The sequence below is a fragment of the Biomphalaria glabrata genome, chromosome 5 (assembly GCF_947242115.1).
Source record: "Biomphalaria glabrata chromosome 5, xgBioGlab47.1, whole genome shotgun sequence".
In the NCBI taxonomy this organism is placed as follows: domain Eukaryota; kingdom Metazoa; phylum Mollusca; class Gastropoda; family Planorbidae; genus Biomphalaria; species Biomphalaria glabrata.
In genome coordinates this window covers 39,063,556-39,074,845 of record NC_074715.1, presented here as the reverse complement: position 1 = coordinate 39,074,845, position 11,290 = coordinate 39,063,556, and positions in this window count along the sequence as shown.

Genomic DNA, 11,290 nt, shown 5'->3' with positions numbered 1-11,290 from the left:
ATTGCCAATGGGCAATGACTCTCTCTAAGCCAGTCTAAGCTCTCTCTCTCTCTCGAACTAGATCTGGAGAAAGTGTCTCATTAGTTAGGCGTGATAATGCTCCCTATCATTTGATTCAAAGCAGTACTGGTTCTCACCTCTTGAAACTCTAGGCCTGCAAAAAAAAAAAAAAAAGGTTCCCGTTCAACAGCCTGATTGAACAGATCGCTCTGCTTAGAAGATATACAAGTTTATGTCTATAATATGTACTACAAATTACAACACTATTTCCAGTGATTCTGAAGCTCCGTAAGCAAGCGAGACATGACCAAAAGGACGAGCACGTCAGATACTCCCGCCATCTTCACCCTCTTTTCCACAATAGCTATCTCGCCGAAATGGTCCATTGAGGAACTGCGAGTGGATTAGTGACATGGTTGTAAGGGCTCTCTTTGCAACCCCAACCTATGTAAATAGGGTGCTCTTGGACTCTCTTAGACAATACTACGAGAGTCTTGTTTTGATACCCTATATTGACCAAATCGTTTCCTCTTGCGATCATTTGCACCATGGTGCGAAATTTTGTATAGCCTGAGACCTGAGTGCTCTATAGGAGGCATCTATTATAGATAGGGATTCTTGAACGATTCCAAGACCTTAAAAATGATCATGTTCTGCTAGTATAGAAGCACTATATACTACTTACCATTCGACAATGAGAGCTGAGGTGGGTCGACAGCTTTATGGGAATGGCCACATGCAAGGCATTCTTTTTAAGGCGAGCTTAAAGGAAGACGGCTTATAATAGGTCTCTTCCCCCCCCCCCCGAAGTTATTAAGATCAAATCAGGTGCCTTTTCGTCCTCACTGGCATAAAGGAAAGCATCTGGCAGCAAAAAAAAAAAAAGCCCTTGCCGAAGACAGGCTCAGATGACGAAAATAAAAATTAAATAGACTTCTTTCTGCATTAGATGTGGCGAAATATACAGGTCAAAAGTTCGTAACTGGCTTAGCCTGAAATACTGCACAGTCTGCACTGATTTTACTCTTTGGAATAAAAAAAAATTAACAGGCGATGCCTTAGGGAACGTTCGGATATTACGTAACGACTTAGTGGGGGATAGGGGGGTATACAAATTTGTTACAATTTGTTGTTATAAGGGGGAGGAGGGTTTGAAGATATGTTACGTAATAAAACAAACAATATTCTTATATTATAGACTACAAACGTTACATTTCATATGTTAATCTAGTTATGCATATTAATCAGAGACTTAAACTCTGTTAGGTCGATGGTTTTAGGTCATTATCGTGTTTATGTTTGTTATGTTATTACAGCACCTTGACTCTACAATAACTACAAAATGTTTGTTAACAGCGCATGAAAAGTTTAAATTATTGTTATTATTAACAGGAACAATGCTCTTTCTCGGGTCCGACTTTCACTTACCACGGATTTTCAAAAAATATTAGTGGTAAAAATACCCCACATTTTGTTTTAACACCCGGGTTTCCAGCGCCACCCAATGTATGTGTACAGCATACGGGAAAAAAAACATCATTTTTGTAGATACCATGATAAAAAATGTAATTTGGGAAAATGATAAAAAAAATTTTTTTTTTAATTTGTAAAATTCGATTTTTTTTGTTTTGTCATATTACTCTACCGGAGGAGGGTATTAAATTTTGTTACGATTTGCTATAAAAAGGGAGGGAAGGAGTAAAAAAACGTGATTTTTTTTTTGGTGTTACGTAATATCCTAACGTTCTATTATTCTTATATTTTGATGCTTGTAGTTCTGGTATTCTTTTTAATCGGCTTAATAATTTCAAAAGATTTATAATGTAATTTTCAGTAGCTATTTTGTTATCTTTAGTTGTCTAAAGATTATTACATTCTAGCCCAAACCTCAACAGGGTGAGTAGATTGACGGTGAGAAAGGTAAAATTAAAATGTTTTAATCTTCATCATATAAAGTTATTCTTTCCAACTACATTTAACAATGCTAGGCAGACATAAAATTGCTTTGACCGTGGTAAAAGCTCTTGACTGTCGACCGATGGTCAAGACTGTCAAGGGTTCAAATCGTGCCTGCCGCCACCCCCTGCCGTCCTGCCGGTGGTTTGGGCTGGGAAGTAAATCTCTGAAGCAATATGCGAAACGTGTAAAAAAAAAAAAACATAGAATCGGTTAGCGGCCAGTTAACCCATTTTGAAAATATCTCTAATTGGCAGCACAAAGGGAGACTATTCTTAAGTCATTGATTGGATAATAGAACTCGAACTCTAAATCAGAGTTTTTCAACCTGTCTGGTGCATCTTGTGGACGGTGAAGCGCGGTGGGGGAAGGAGGGGATTTAAAGTAGGGCTATCTTTTTTTTTTTTTCTAGGAACAATAAAATCAGTTGTAATATAAATAGAGCTTATCCATTCATATTTGAGTATTGATCAAATAAAATATATTTGAAATGCTTTAAAAGCAGAGATTTCAATATGTACAGTAGACATATCCTTTCCACTTTTAGAGAAAATACAGCGTTTATTTTCTGCAAATTTTTCTTGTTTTATTATTTCGATCAATGTTGACTGCTCCTAGAGCTTAAACTGCTAAAAGTCAGCATGTGTTTATGGGAAAGCCAATGGCTTTGGGTTCAGGGGCGGACTGGATAAATGGGCAGTCAGGCAAATACCCCGTGTGCCGGTACTCAACTGGGACGGTAGGGCCACCGGAAGAACTGCATGAATTCCAGTAAAATTTTTTTTAAAGATTTTATACTGTTCTCTTTAAATGCAATAATTAAAATCTAATACTAATGTGAAGCATTGTCCTAAATACCCCAAATCCGTATACAGCGTGCTTTTAATAGTCGTCATTTCCTAAACGATAAACAACAAACTTAAGGCCTTTATTTATTATAGAGATCGACGTTAGCGTGAATATATTGGGATAAATCTATAAAGAGACCAACAACGTTTCAGGTCCTATAGATGACATGTCCAGTCACACGAATTCTTATTGGTTTGGAGGAGTTGTCGCATGATCTCAACTTCTCAAGTAGCCTCTACGATGTCCTTCACAAATCACACTTATTATCTTGAACAGTGTAGAAATGTGTTGATTGGAATCAAATTGCAAGGGAATTGAAATAAAGGAGCAGAAAATGAGTAATTTGCTAGCATCCTGAAAGTGACTTAACTTTCTGTTGTGTGTGTAGGCAGCTCTATGATGTAGACAGTCAAACCAGGTTACCAGTTATTGAGAAGGCAGTATTTGACCTTGTGAGTAAAGTAAAATTCCCCTTTCAAAGCTTGCGGCTATGTTACTAGGTTATCTATTTATTTGGCCAATGTTTACGAGTACCATTTGCTATCCCCAACTTAAGTGAGGTACCCGTTAGGGTTGGTTGGACTCAAAGGCGCCCTTAAAATCCCAAAATTCAGTGTACAAATAGCCTTTAAAATTGCAGTGAATTATATAATTATTTTCCTCTATGAATTAAATTCTGCATTAAGTCATATGAAGACTAAGCAGACTATTACTGTTCAAAAATTAAAGAAACTAATTTTTTTTCCATTTATATAAATAAAATATTAAAATTAATATTGGTTTACAATAGAAATGTACTGCTTTCCTAAAAATCTAAATTTTATTACATAAATACTGAAACATTTTTTTCTTGTAAATAATTTTTTAATAAATGATTTAAAATACATTTCAGTAATGTTATGTCATTTGGACTATTTGCTGTAAAAAGATATTTATTATCAAATAAAATGCAAAATTTTCTTATTAAAACACTTATAGAGTTCTCTATGTCGTTGTACTACAAAAATAAAAAACCGAAAGGTCATTCCTTCAAAGGTAGATAACTGTTGGAACGGATGCCATCTATTTTTAATTGATTAAAGTGTTACTAAATTTAGAATTTTTATGACCAAATTTAGTGTTAGCATTAAACATACCCCATTTTATCTCTATTAATATTTTAAAACATATACAATGTTTTAATTCATATAAATTCAACATTTCAAAGCAATATTTGCAAATACTGAATTAAAAATTGTAGATTTATCTTTCAGAAAGAAATTCAATTCAAAGTATGTATAAATAACCTAAAATTTCCAAAGTCCTATTGTCGTGTGGCACTTGAGTAGAGCATTGGTTTCGCATGTCAAAGGTACAGAGTTCGATTCTCTATACTGTATTTATCTTAAATGCATTTTTTAAATAATTATTTTATTTTATAAATAAATAAAAATTGCAATATATTTTGCTTACTTATTATATATTTTTTTTTAATTTTATCATCATCTGTCCATTAAATGGTGTCTCTTGGACGCTATTACGGTTTGCGTAACAAAATGTCTTCCCTCCTCCCGATCAGAAGCTATCGTTAGCAGAAATCAAGACAAAGGTAGGTCCATTGTTTGACGTCGATCATCTTTTTTTTCTTTGTAATTTTATTACTTTTGTACCTTTATTATAGATGATTTTGACAGCGAGTCGTGTCAAACAGTATGACCGAACCAGCTTTGGAAGCCCTGAATTGGAATATCAAGTACATGTATGTGTTAATGTATATGGTAGCAGACATTTTTCTTAATAAGAAATTCACCATTCGAAGTGTTATGCTTAATTCATTTAGTAATAGAGCTTATCAAACAGTTTCAAAATCATAAAAAAATATATTTATACAGCAAAATACTTTTGATGCTTTTTGAGGACAGATATGATTGGTCGTCCATTATATGGCATACAATTTGTGGGCCGCATCGTATAGAAATGCGCTGGTCGATTTTGACATCAAGTCTGCCCTTGTTTAGCCAACACGTAGGCCAGTATCTGAGACATTGTTGGCAATATGATGCTGTTTGGTTTTGGAGAAAAAAATTGAAGGCGCAGTCATCAGCTAACTTCCGTTCTGCCTTGATAGCGAAATTACTAATTCAGACAGATCAACTGTATCTGTAAGTTAAGTTTTGTATCTTATTTTCTTTTTTTGAAGATAAACAATTTCGCTTGTGGCCACGAATTAAAAAAAAAAACAGCTGGAGGACCAATGGTCCACATGCGACTTAATTTATTAGCCCTACTGCTACAACCTTCCTGGTTAAATGACCATAACATTGGAATTAAACGATCTTTGAGTAAGAAAATAAAAATGGACAATCAAGTCGATCCTCTGGATCTGAACTGTAAATGTAAGCATGACATTTAAATCGCTATAGGTTGATTTAGTCGTTATCTTATCTTATCTTATATAATACAGACGTTACTTCAAAAAAGAAGATGATTACGTCCTACGCGTCATGCATTTAGTCATGCATATTAACCAATGACTTAAATTCTGCCAAGTCACTGGTTTTCCTGGCTAGCTCAGGCAACCTATTCCATGCTCTAATAGCACTAGGGAAGAAGGAGTATTTGTACACATTTGTCCTAGCATATGGGACGAGGAAACCTGCTTAAATTTATTTTAAACCAGAAATCACAATAAATGAATTATAACTCGAGCCTCGTCTGCTCCCGATGGTTAAGAGCTTGGCTTCTGAGCCTGAGTTAAAATCTCGTAGAAGACTGGGAATTTGAATTTCAGAATTGCTATTTTCAGAAGTTAAATCCGATAATATAAAGTCCACTATATGCCAGAGAATCGTTTTCACGTTAAGAAATTACAAAAAGTTATCTTTACGAAGTAAATCACCATTATTCTCCAAGTAGAAATAATAAAAAAGATTAAACGCAGACTATTAACACAGTAGAACTCAAATTTTAATGCTAGATTTACAAAAGTTAGCTTAACACAAAGCTTAAAACTTATTGACTGATACGGTTTACTGTCTTCTCTTGTAGATGTAAACTTGCTAACATTGGCTTTTCCAATAGACTATAACGAACCTTCTAACTCTCTTGGCTATTTTTAGTAGTTCCCCTTTAAGACCTTGCGATCTAGGAGGCAGATGATGTAAAGGTCATCTGTTTCTGTGGCCCACTGTTATCGAGGGTGTTATGTGGCCTACACAACAACCTACCGCCTTTACTTTTACCCAACTAACGTCTGATACCCATTAGAGCTGGTTGGACTCATATGCGCCCTTAAGATCCCGAAATTAAAAATCACAGTCTTCAACAGGATTCGAACATGGGGCCAAGTACTTGACCCCTCAGCCACCACGCCTCCTCTAGGTCTGCTAGAATAGAACTGTTGGTTCTAGAAATATAAACTTCTGTTTATTGTTGATGAAATTAAAACATTAGTGATACTCATTATCACGTCACCATAATTGTTCATTTTTCTTAATTTATCTCTCTCTCTCTTTCTCTCTCTCTTTTTTTTCTCTCTCTTTTTTTTTATGTTTTTATTTCATTTTTTTTAGTTGACTTTGTATGTTTCGTGAGATGTATTGTTGTTTCTTCAAAGTAATGCATTAACAAACTGTACACTGATACTGGAGAGTTCTTTAAATGTATTTTTTTTTTATTTATTGGGAAACGTATAAGAACAAAGGGACAGGTAACGAGTTTTACTTGGGACTTCTGAAACCTTAAACCCATGACCAAAAAAATGTTTACCGAAATTGTACAAATAAACATCCCAATGGTCCAAACGATGTAACCTAGCTCTTCTAGGTATTCCCGTTGTCCTATTGGCTTTCTAGAGCTTGGTAGAACGCGGCGCCAAATAAACGTATCAAATTAACCTAAACAACTCTATTGCTGAGAAAATACAGCTGTCTACACCTGGAGAGAATACAGATGAAACCTATTGTCCTACATCGCGCCCCCTCTCTCCCCTTCTTTCTATTTGTTGTTATTAGATCACTATCCAGCAGTAATTAAATCATTATTCTCCCATAATTAAAGGATACTTTTTTTTCTTTCAGTACGGTATTAAAAAGAAATATATATAGACGAATAAGACTCTCTTTAAGTTTTGTAATGTAATCTGGATCTAAAGTTATTTGTAAAGATATAACTTAGATTTAGTGGAGAAACAGGACGATTTGTTTTTCCTTAAAATTTCGTAACATTCAATTTTAAGTCGGGTTTACTTTTAAAATGTAGGCATATTTGTCAATAGCAATAAAACGCATCGCATTAAATGTCTTTTTTTTCAAAGCTTATATCAACTCAACTTATATGTAAAGTTTCCCTTTCAGACCTTGTGGTCTATAAGGCAGATGATGTAAAGGTCATCTGTGTCTGTGGCCTACGGTTTACGAGGGTGTCATGTGGCCAGCACAACGACCAACAGCCTTTAATATTTATATATATATAGGTCATTTAATTTTTAAAGCAAAATGGTTCGCTTTCAGAAGGCAAAATTAGCAGTAGCACCTAAACTTAGCAAGATACAAAATATCATGAGCTAGGATTTTCAATAGATTTTGTATTTTCTGATATCTAAACGTGATGGACAGAAGGACAGACCGACCGCTAAGAAATGACACGGTGAGCGCAAATCCAGATGTCTGAATCCTGGCAATAACAAAGGTACTTTATTTAAGTAAAGAGTATGCAGTTAGACTGGCCACGTGATCTTCTTGCAATAGATTGACCCAAAACAACAACAGCAAAAACGTATCTGCTTTAGTCTCATATATTAGGGACTAAAAGAATTACTTAAAAATTTGCAATGCAATAAAAAAGCTCCGCATATGTCCCATTAAAGGTAGAACATGAATATAATGATTTTGTGACATCTGATCACTTGAAAAGGTAGACGGAGGATGGTTTTATAACCAACTAGAGACACAGAGACACACCAATGAAGACACTGGATCCAGAAAAGTGAGATTAGCTTACGTTAGCTGTAGTTAGGCCTACTGCACGAGATAAAAATATTTGATTTATTTTTATTGAGTTGTATGCAAAGTAAAACAATCATCTAAACAAAATCATATTAGCAGTATATGTAGTAGCCACAATATCAAGTCTTGATACAGTCAAGAAAGTGACAATTAATTATATGTTAATACCACAATATAGATCTGGATATTTTTTGAAACGAATTTTGGTTGCGTTTAGAAAAAAACATATAACAGCGTTGAGTTTTGATGGTCTTTTTTTGCTACCATCCTAAGAGGGAGATAGAGAAAGGGAGGAAAAAGAAGGTGAGTGCCAGAGAGATGAGTGTGAGCACAAAGTGTGCACGTCTTACAAATATGCATGCATGTTAAGTTTGTTGCTTCTCCCCCCCCCCCCCCCCACCTTCTTTTTTCTCTTTTCAGCTGTTTGACTTTAGTTGACTAAATTTCAGTACACCTGGAGTTTCCAATCCTGGCTAAATTTAGCCCTATTGCTCTCACTTCAAGTGAAACATCGGCATTCGTAGTGTATGGCTTTGATAGAGTTATCCTAGGTGTCGACACACGCGTTTTTGTCAGGGCGAGACAAAGGTAAGAACAACGCAAAGTGTGGTGGTCAGTAGTTGCTTGAATGTCCTCAGCAACTTACAGATATACATTTAGAGCTACGCACTGTAAGCTATGAATTTTGAGCAATAGAATTTTATGGATTTTAAGTTCTATATACAATGGACGAATCCTTCAGTATTTTACAGGATAGACAGAATTCAATACATTTTGATTAATTTGGCTCTATGGTCATGGAAAAGTCATTGGGCTAGCGAGCTTTGTTATAAATGTCTTCTAACTTTCAGTTGTCTTTCTTCCGAACATTATTATACGTTCTAGCTTAGACCTCCTATAGGGAAACAACGGTTGGAATCAGTGCTAGATTTACCTATAGCTTAGGGATCCCACTTGCCCCCCAAATACTGTTAGGAAGAAAAGAAAAGGAATACAATGGCTTATGTTGATTACAAGGGGCCCCTCAAGTAGCTTAGGATCTTATCAAGTCTAAATCCACTCCTGGTTGGAAGCTGGTAGTCTCAAAAGTCGGGACATATCACGATGACAACTGGAAGCCGGTAGGCTCAAAAGTTGGGACATATCATGATGACAGTTGGAAGCTGGTAGTCTCAAAAGTCGGGATCAAAAGTCGGGACATATCATGATGACAGTTGGAAGCTGGTAGGCTCAAAAGTCGGGACATATCATGATGACAGTTGGAAGCTGGTAGGCTCAAAAGTCGGGACATATCAAGATGACAGCTGGAAGCTGGTAGGCTCAAAAGTCGGGACATATCATGATGACAGTTGGAAGCTGATAGGCTCAAAAGTCGGGACATATCATGATGACAGTTGGTAGCTGGTAGGCTCAAAAGTCGGGACTTATCATGATGACAGTTGGAAGCTGGTAGGCTCAAAAGTCGGGACATATCATGATGACAGTTGGAAGCTGGTAGGCTCAAAATCGGGACATATCATGATGAAATTTGGAAGCTGGTAGGCTCAAAAGTCGGGACATATCATGATGACAGTTGGAAGAGCATGCTGCACGATTAATTCGATATCCCAGGATTCTAAGCCAGGTAGCCAATACTGCCACTTTAATCTCCATATTTATCATTTTAACCAAAACAAAAGTGCATTGACTATTAAAAATCCAAGACGCATTCACGCGTAGGGGCATAAGCTTACTTAACGACTTCAGATATTTACATCTTTTAAGTATCAGCGTTTTACTTTATAATTCTTAAAGAGTCTAATGAATCTTAATATGTTTTCTCACATTTTTATTCATGTCTCAAAAAAAAAAAGACTATGTGTATAAAGTTGTATCCCTTCCCTCTATGACTTGCTATCTGTTGTCTGATATATTCCTGCTTCTCATAAATTCCTAACCAGTTCCATCTGCATCTAGTCTCCTTAACTAACTACCTATCACATATTTTTCGATTTAATTACTGCTACCCATGTTCTCTCTCATTCCCGATCTCCCCCCCCTCCCCCTCACGTTTTTTTTTTGTCTCATTGCTATTCTACACTAGTCCCCCCCACCCTATCTAGACACCCCTGCCCCCATTTTCTTATTTTGTTCCCACCAGGTATAGAGAGTTAGTACTAAAGTGCTTCACCTCTACCACCTAAGCAACGAGGCAATACCGACCTGCTCCTCGGTTCATGCGAGATCTTACCTCTGGGTTAACGTAGCCACTCACACAAGGAAAAAAAACCCCAGACTCTGCCTACTTTATTTATTGGTTCTTTCTTGGGGAGAGTATAAGGTGTGAAAAATCTGGCTAGGAGTTATCTCGTGGCTTTGGAACCACTAGGTATTGATTTCACTTTCTTTTGTTAGTTCATTAAGCATCCTATTTAAATGGACCGCGGCTAATTATTGTAGATATTGTACTGCTGAGATAAACAAAACTTTTTCATAACAAGAGCAGACAGGATTTGTTAGCAATTGAAAACAATAGTTTGTATGTTATAGCATGGCTTGTTCTGATAGTTTTTGTATGTAATACTACATCACGCTACGAATGTCTTCACTATTAGTTGAGATAGATGTTTTGAAGTAAGGATGTATAAATACTTTGCCTAATTCTTTTTGAGACACTTTGTATAATAACGCATATTGATAACAAAAGCAAACAAGATTTATAAACAAATTGGGAAGAATGCTGTCCCTCAGTCAAAGTATTTCTCTTATATATTGTGTTTAGATGTATTTGTAAATTTAAATTGTATTCCTTCATTTTTAATTAAGTTATCGTTATCTGAAGTTTTCAATATATTATTTTAACACATTTCCTATGTCCCCAAATCAATTGTGTCATAACTTGTATTGTTTTAAATATTTTGAGTGTTCCTTCAGATTCTGAAGTTAATTACATCCAAGCCCAAACCTTCCGTTTAACGACGGGGGATGGCAGCGGGCAAGGATTCGAACCCGGGACCTTCGAGACGAACCGAATGACAGTCCAGAGCGCATATCACACGACCAGGCAGCCATTCATAACTTTGGGATATGAAAACTTTCTCCCCTTAAAAAAATGTTTCTCCCAGTAAATCGGAAAGAACAAATTACTTACAGTTGTAAAAGAAATAAATATAAATCTAAAAGTTCGTCAACTCTGTATAGTGCTTCTCTTGCTCAGATATAATGAGCTGAGGTCTACTTTTACACTCAAATTATATTTTTGACGTGCATTTTCTACTTTTGTCACATTATAATAACCCTTGATGTAGATAATGTTGTAAAGGGGGAACATTGATCTTGATCTATCTATTAATACAAGAGTTTAAAATAAATTTTTTGACGAAAATAATTGAATAAAATTAAAAAGTATCGAAAATTGCACAAATCTTCCAAGAGAATTTTTTAAAAAGTTGTAGTCCATTCACGAGCAAGCTGCACAAGCTAAGCTGTATTATATACCTTTCCATATACCTGCACAAGCT